This window comes from Nicotiana attenuata, unplaced genomic scaffold (genome assembly GCF_001879085.1).
Source record: "Nicotiana attenuata strain UT unplaced genomic scaffold, NIATTr2, whole genome shotgun sequence".
Lineage (NCBI taxonomy): Eukaryota > Viridiplantae > Streptophyta > Magnoliopsida > Solanales > Solanaceae > Nicotiana > Nicotiana attenuata.
Window position 1 is genome coordinate 3313 of NW_017676108.1, and position 7752 is coordinate 11064.

Sequence of the window (7752 nt, forward strand, 5' to 3'; positions counted from 1 at the left end):
ATAACTATAACAGTAAGAACATACCCAGTATTATCCCACAAGTCTAAAATGGCAGATAACAACTCAAAGAGTATAAATCAGTAGGCTTAATTTATATCACCGAGTCTTTAGAAAGAAAATGTAAAAACTAGAGTTATAAGATTGAAAACCTATCACATCTAGGCTTAAATAATTATAGAGTATTAGTTTATATTCGTTAAAAATTTAAAGGAAAAAAACCTTTCTATAAAGGCATGAAGGTCAAGTTTCTAACAAGGGTAGGGAGTATTAGGCTGATTGTTATGGTTTGCCTTTTAAATTAACTAATGAGGTTTTTAGGCAATATAGCAAATTGAGTTTCTCTATGAAAAAGTTAGACACAGAGTTTAGATTATTAATGATCTTGTGATGACAGATACAAAAGAATGATTGAACTGAAGTAACATGGATTCTCTGAAGACTCCAATCGTTTAAATATGACTTGCGTTGATCAAGGATAAAATGGTAAATGATGGTCGAATATTGGGAAGTTCATGAATGAAAAGTAAGACAAATAAATCACTTGAATCATATCCTCATGGCTTATAGGAAACCGAAAAGAAAAATGACTAAACCTAACTAAAGATGACCTATGTGGCTAATCCAGAAAACCTTGTTAAGCAAAATACATATAGTGGAGAAACTTAATTGTCACGACCTGAATTTTTCACCCTCGGGGTCGTGATGGCGCCTACTCGTGGTAGCTAGACAAGCCAACTTAATTACCCTTCCATTAATAAACAAATCTCTTAACAATTCATAGCATCAATATAGAACACGAAATTTAATAATAGCGGAAGTCTGATTTATAATCTGAATCATAACGCGGAACAATCAACAATAGCCTCTACCCAAGACTGGCGTCACATTACTCAGAAACTACTAAGAATTTACTAAATACAAGGTCTGAAAGAAACAGAAATCTGTTTATCCCGAATACAAAGAGATGACAGTCTAATATAAGGATAGAAGGGAGACGCCGGGCCTGCGGACGCCTGCAAGGCTACCTCGGGTCTCTCCGGTCTGAAGGTATGCTCCTGAACTAAAGCTGTTGCTGCTCGAAACGTGGACCTGTGCAAAAATGCATAGAGTGTAGCATCAGCACAACCGACCCCATGTGCTGGTAAGTGTCTAGTCTACCCCGGCAAAGTAGTGACGAGGCTAGACCAGACTACCACATAAATCTGTGCAATTTCATATATATATACAGCGGAATCGAAATACAAAACAGATAAACAATATGGGAGGGGAAACATGCTATGGGGAGTATAATAAATTCCAAATAAGAGTCGTCCAATAATAAAGGAATACAACACAACTCAATAGTACGTAATGAAACAGAATTCAACCAGTGCACGGCATCACCCTTCATGCTTTTACTCTTGTCCTCACCAAGCAATAACATGCGCACGGCATCACCCTTCGTGCTTTTACTCTCATTCCTCACATATATCAATAGAATCGGCACGGAATGGTACATCGTGCGGCACGGCATCACCCTTCGTGCTTTAACACTCTTTCTCATAATAAGCAACAATGCACGGCATCACCATTCGTGCTTTACACTCTTTCCTTACCATAAACAAACAGTGCACAGCACCACCCTTCGTGCTTTAACACTCTTCCTCACCCAATCAACAATCACAAACAAGGGCAAGGGAATAAATAAACAATAATGAAAATCCCGGCAAGGGAACACAAACAACAATTTAAAAACCCGGCAAAGGTACAATATCAATAACCAACAACGTCCCGGCAAGGGAATGAATCATTAACTCCTTTTTTTCTTTCACTTTCATCTCACAGTTCACATTATCACTTGAGCCAATGCTCCAAAGAGTTACTTATCTCATATACCTTCACAATTTGTATTTCAACCCGAGCCAATGCTCCACTAAGTTTCAAGATCACAATTTCTTTCACAAGGTCTTTAAAACATATAGAAGTCATCATTTAAGCATGGAAAGTATAACAACAACCAAACTATTCGCAAATAAGGACTCACAGTCATGCTAGACACCAATGTATAGGTACTCGTCACCATGCCTATACATCGTACTCGACAATTAGCAAGTTACAAATAAGACTTAACTCTTATTCCCTCAAGCTAGGGTTAAACCAAACACTTACCTCGATGCCTTGAACTCAACTCAAGCCTCAACTATGGCTTTACCCCGTTATTCCACCTCCAATCCGCTCGAATCTAGCCACAAATTACTTAATTACATTAATAAACACTAAATGAATCAATTTGAATGCATAAAAATGAATTTTCCAAAGTTTTTCCCAAAAATTCCAAAATCGCCCCCGGGCCCCGTGGTCAAAACCCGAGGTTCGAACCAAAACCCGGTTACCCATTCCCCCACGAACTCAAATATATAATTTTTTTTGAAATCGGACCTCAATTCGAGGTCCAAATCCCCAATTTTTTGAAAACCTAGGTTCTACCCAAAAACCCCAATTTCACCCATGAAAATCCTTGATTTTAAGTGAAAAACATGTTAAATGATGTTAAAGATTGAAAGAATTGAGTAGAAATCGACTTACAAATGATTTGGGATGAAGTTTGTTCTTGAAAAAATCGCCTATGGTGTTTGGGTTTTGAAAGAATGGTGAAAAGTGATGAAAATTCGACTAAGTATAAAATTTGCTGGGCCTCGGATATGGGAATTGCGAACTGGGGTTCGCAATTGCGAACCCCGACCTGCTAACTTGGGAATTGCGAAGTCAAGTTCGCATTTGCGAACACTGTGCACAATGCCGGACTTATTTGCGATCAAACACCCTCCGCATTTGCGAGCACCATGATCGCATTTGCGACCAGTGCCCGGAATTCCCACGTTCGCATTTGCGAGCAAATGAATCGCATTTGCGATCCTATACCCAGTCCCCAGACTTCACAATTGCGACTCAAAGCTCGCATTTGCGAGTCTCCTCTTCGCATTTGCGAAAATCACAGAAGCCAAAATACCAGATCTTTACCAGTTCAAAAATGCAATGCGTGGCCTATCCACAACTCACCCGAGCTCTCGGGGCTCCAAACCAAATATGCATACAACCTCAATAACATCCTATGGACTTATCCGTGCGACCAAATCGCCAAAATAACATCATATACATCGAATCAAGCCTCAAAATTCATGTTTTTCTTTGAAATTTTCATAAAGCATCAAATTTTCATTTTAAGTCCGAAACACGTCAAACGACGTCCAACTTCAACCAAATTTTACAGAAAGTGCTTAAACCATATATAAGACTTGTACCGGGCGTCGGAACCAAAATACGAGCCCGATACCACAATCTTTTAATCAAATTTCATTTTCAATTTCCTTAATAATTTCAGAAAAACAATTTCACAAAAAAATTCATTACTCGGGCTCTAGACCTCGGAATTTGACTCCGGGCATATGCCCGAGTTCCATATTTTTCTACGGACCCTCCGGGACCGTCAAATCACGGGTCCAGGTCCGTTTATCCAAAATGTTGACCGAAGTCAAATATACTCATATTAATATCAAAATTTAGCGTTTTTCACACAAAAGTCAATGAGGTTTTCGAAGCCTCGGAAGCACGTAATGAATAAGAAAAAAGGTGATGACCCTTTGGATCGTCACATTAATACTATGTTGTTTTCTCAGACAGTTAGCATAAAAGTATCAAGTAACTATGTACTTTCATCTTTCACCAATTCTCCACAATCCCTATTTCAACAGAAATCCAGTCTCTTCTATTATATTTGTCTGCAAAGTGCAAAGTTGAAGGACATATATAAGCCAAGCAGTTTGGATAATTCAGATTTACTGGTGGAAGCACTTCCCATGAACAGGACCAAGTACTTTGGTAACTTAATTAGACTGCAATAATAATCCTGAGTTCTTATTTGTATCATTTTCCAGTTGTTAACTTCTCAAATCTCTTACAAGATCATCTTTTCTTTATAAATGTTACAAAGTTCCCCTTTTAATGTTCTTTCTATCTTGTCCCTGTAACGACCCGACCGGTCGTTTTGAGCTCTAGCGCGTTGCTCAGCAGTTTGGGGCCATGAGCAGCTTCACTTCAGGTATGTCTCTATGCTCGTTCTAGGACGAACGAATGTTTAAGTGTAGGAGGATGTGACGACCCGGCTGGTCGTCTTAAGAATTAACGCCCCGATCCCCTATTTCCCCAAGTTTATTTCTGCTATTTTGATTTGCCGGGACGTTCGGTTTTGAGTTTCGGAGAGTTTGGGGAACTTAGTCCCTAAATGCTCCAGAGCTTAAGTGTTGGAAAACTGACCATAGTCGAAACGATGTCAAGACGGTCTCGGAACGGAAATCCGATGGTTCCGTTAGCTTCGTTAGGTGATTTCGGGGTTGGGAGTGTGTTCGGAATGTGTTTTGTAGGTGCGTAGCTAATTTAGGCTTGAACTGCCGAAGTTTGAATTTTTGAAGTTTCCGATCCGATAGTGAACTTTTGATCCGAGGGTCGAAATGGAATTCCGGAAGTCGCAATAGCTCCGTCATGTCATTTTGGATGTGTGTGCAAAATTTCAGGTCATTCGGACGAGGTTTGATAGATTTTTTGATCAAAAATGTATTTTTAGAGTTTTTGAAGTTCTTAAGGTTGAATTCGATGAAAAATGGTGTTGTTTGTAGCGTTCCGAAGGTTGGGACAAGTTTGAACGATGTTTTAGGTTATGTTGGTGCAATTGGTTTGAAGTTCCGGGGACTCGGGTGAGTTCCGTGTAGGTTCCGGAATGTTTTTAGGCCAAAAATCAAAGCCATTGCAGGTCCAGAAGAGTTGCAGGCCTCAGAACCCACCAATGCGGTCCGCACGAAATCCAGTGCGTCCGCGGTGGGGGCTGTGCGGCCGCACAAAATGTAGTGCAGTCCGCGGTGGGGGGCTGTTTCACTGGTCCTACTTCGGGAGCTCATATCTTTTTATCTACAAGGAATTTTGAGATGATTCAAAAACAAAAGTTGTAGCCCTTCGTGTCTAGTTTCCAGAAAGCTAAAGAAATCATAATTTGGACATCTGTAGCGAAAGTTATGGCCAAAATACTAAAGCTTATCACTGCAGTCAAGACATGTGCGGCCGCCGTCGTTTTTGTGCAGACCGCACTGGTTTGGTGCGGACCGCGGTCATTTTTTGTGCGGTCCGCAGAGGTAGAAATCTGGGGGGTGGTCTATAAATATGAGGTTTTGGGTTTTATTTGATATTTTGACCTAGAGAGCTCGAATTTTGGCGATTTTTCAAAGGTTTTTCAAGAAATTCATCGGGGTAAGTGATTTTAACTCAGATTTGGCCAGTGTACATGAATCTATCATTGAATTCATCATTTTATTCGTGATTTGGGATGAAATTTGGAAAGAAAAATTGTGTAATATTTCAAAAATATATAATGATAATTTGAAGGACCAAATGATATCGGAATTGGGTAAATTTTTATATGTTTAGACTCGTGAGGATGTGAGTATTCTGGAAATGAAAATTTTACTCGATTCCGAGACGTGGGCCCGAGGGGCATTTTGGTCAGTTTACATAATTTCGTGTATTAACCTAGAATTTAATTGTAGAATCAGTTACTTGAGGAGTTATTTACTACATGCAATTGAATTGAATAGATTTGGGCCATTTGGAGTCAGATACTCGTGGCAAAAGCGTGATTTCTAGTTGATTTTGAGCCGGTTCGAGGTAAGTGGCTTGTCTAACCTTGTGTGGGGGACCTTCCCCTTAGGATATGATATTTGATAATTGAATGCCTTGTACGTGAGGTGACGAGCGCGTACTTGAGCTAATTGTTGGAAACCCGATTTTTACTTTAAGTATTTAAACTAAGTTCCTTTCTCTCCTGTTTTATTCTATTGTTAGTTAGAAAAGTATGCCTAGTTGACTTAATTGCCTATTTGCTTAAAATGCCTTATTTGGATTATATGCAACATGCTAGGCTAGAAATACCTGTTTTACCTTGATATGGAATTTGAATTTAATTGTGTATTCTTCGTGTTGTTGTTGTGTGTTTACTTTGGGACTACGGAATGGTATTCCGGGAGATCCCCTGCATATATATTGATTTGGACTATAGTGCGGGATACCAAGAGATCCCCGGCACATATAATCGGGATACCAAGAGATCCCTAGAATATATCGAGGATACCAAGAGATCCTCGGGATACCAAGAGATCCCTAGCATATATTGAGGATACCAAAAGATCCTCGGGATACCAAGAGATCCCTAGCATATATATTGAGGATACCAAGAGATCATCGGGATACCCTAGCATATATATTGAGGATACCAAGAGATCATCGGGATACCCTAGCATATATTGAGGACACCAAGAGATCCTCGAGATATCTAAGAGATCCCTGGTACAGATTGAGGATGCTAAGAGATCCTCGGGATACTGAGAGATCCCCGGTTATTATCCTTGTGATCGTTTTAGCCTCTGTTTCGGTTATTGCATTCCTTACCTTTTCGTATTCAACTTTTGTTGTTAGCTTGCAACTGAATTGCTTATCTTATCCTGTTATACCTTATATTTTATCTTATCTCAGTAAGGCCCTGACCTTCCTCGTCACTACTCAACCGAGGTTAGGCTTGGCACTTACTGAGTACCGTTGTGGTGTACTCATGCCCTTTCTGCGCATGTTTTTCATGTGCAGATCCAGGTACTTCTATCCAGTCCTACCACCCCTGAGGCGAAGCGACTGCTCTAGTGACTTCGAGGTATATCTGCCGCGTCCGCAGACCGGGGAGTCTCTTTCTATTCCCGCATTAGTATTTAGCCCTTCTGTATTCTCTGTTCTTGTTAGACATTCCGGAGTTAGAGCTATGTAGTATTTCTTAGCTTGTGCTTCATGGGTTTCCGGGTCTTGGGAGTACGTATTGGTTTTGAGAAGTTAAGTATTGTGCATGCTGAGCGGCATTTTATATATCGCTTATTTTGGTTATCTATGGTTTTGATTATTTCTTCCGCAAGTTTTGCTTATGTTCCGCATTGTTAGGCTTACCTAGTCGTAGAGACTAGGTGCCGTCACGACAGTTCACGGAGGGCGAACTGGGGTCGTGACTGTCCCCTAATTTTAGCATTTCCGAAAGGCTCTTGAATGCCGGTGAATTTTTGACATATTTTTACATATCTGTAGATTTTGTACTTCAATATGTATAATTGAAACAGATGAATCTGACAAGTTAGCTTGCTTACCAAGCCGCCCACTTGAGAAGCTAGTCGCCAGGAAAGAAGCGAGGAGGAAGCGAAGCCGTCTACGAAGCTTTGCTCACATTTCAGGAACAAAGATGAATATGATATGTCGCACAGTATTTCAGGAACCAAACAGGAATTTTAACAAAAATATTACCTTCTTGAGGGAGGTGTTCAAGATCATCTAGTTGTTAGTCTACAACAATGAAATAAGTTCAGATTACACTTTACATTATAGGAACAGATAGCGGGAACAAAGAAAAATAGCAACAAAGCCTCGACCTTCTTTTAAGTATTTGCTTATCTGCTAGCAACATAAATTGAAGTAAGAGATAATGAAAGGGAAGGCACAAGAAGTGATAGGATTATATATGTAAAGAAACAACATCTCCAGAGATTTTTCCTGTTAGAGAAGACTGAATCTTAGAGTTAGCCAGCAGTTCTTAAAATATAGAATCATTTATCATGGAGGAAATGTAAAGTTCCTGAATATCTTACAAACGAATGAAGTAACCACCATCGACCAACCAATGCATTGTATGAGCTTTAG

The 7752-nt window shown here is 39.8% G+C and overlaps 1 long non-coding RNA gene across 1 annotated transcript; it reads right to left on the reverse strand.

Moving 5' to 3' along the window:
• Positions 1–801: 801 nt before the first annotated feature.
• Positions 802–7752, reverse strand: LOC109220756. The gene is made up of 3 exons (XR_002067149.1): positions 7701–7752; positions 7206–7605; positions 802–1089 (listed from the first exon to the last, which is right to left on the reverse strand). It is a non-coding gene; the product is annotated as an uncharacterized LOC109220756 (long non-coding RNA).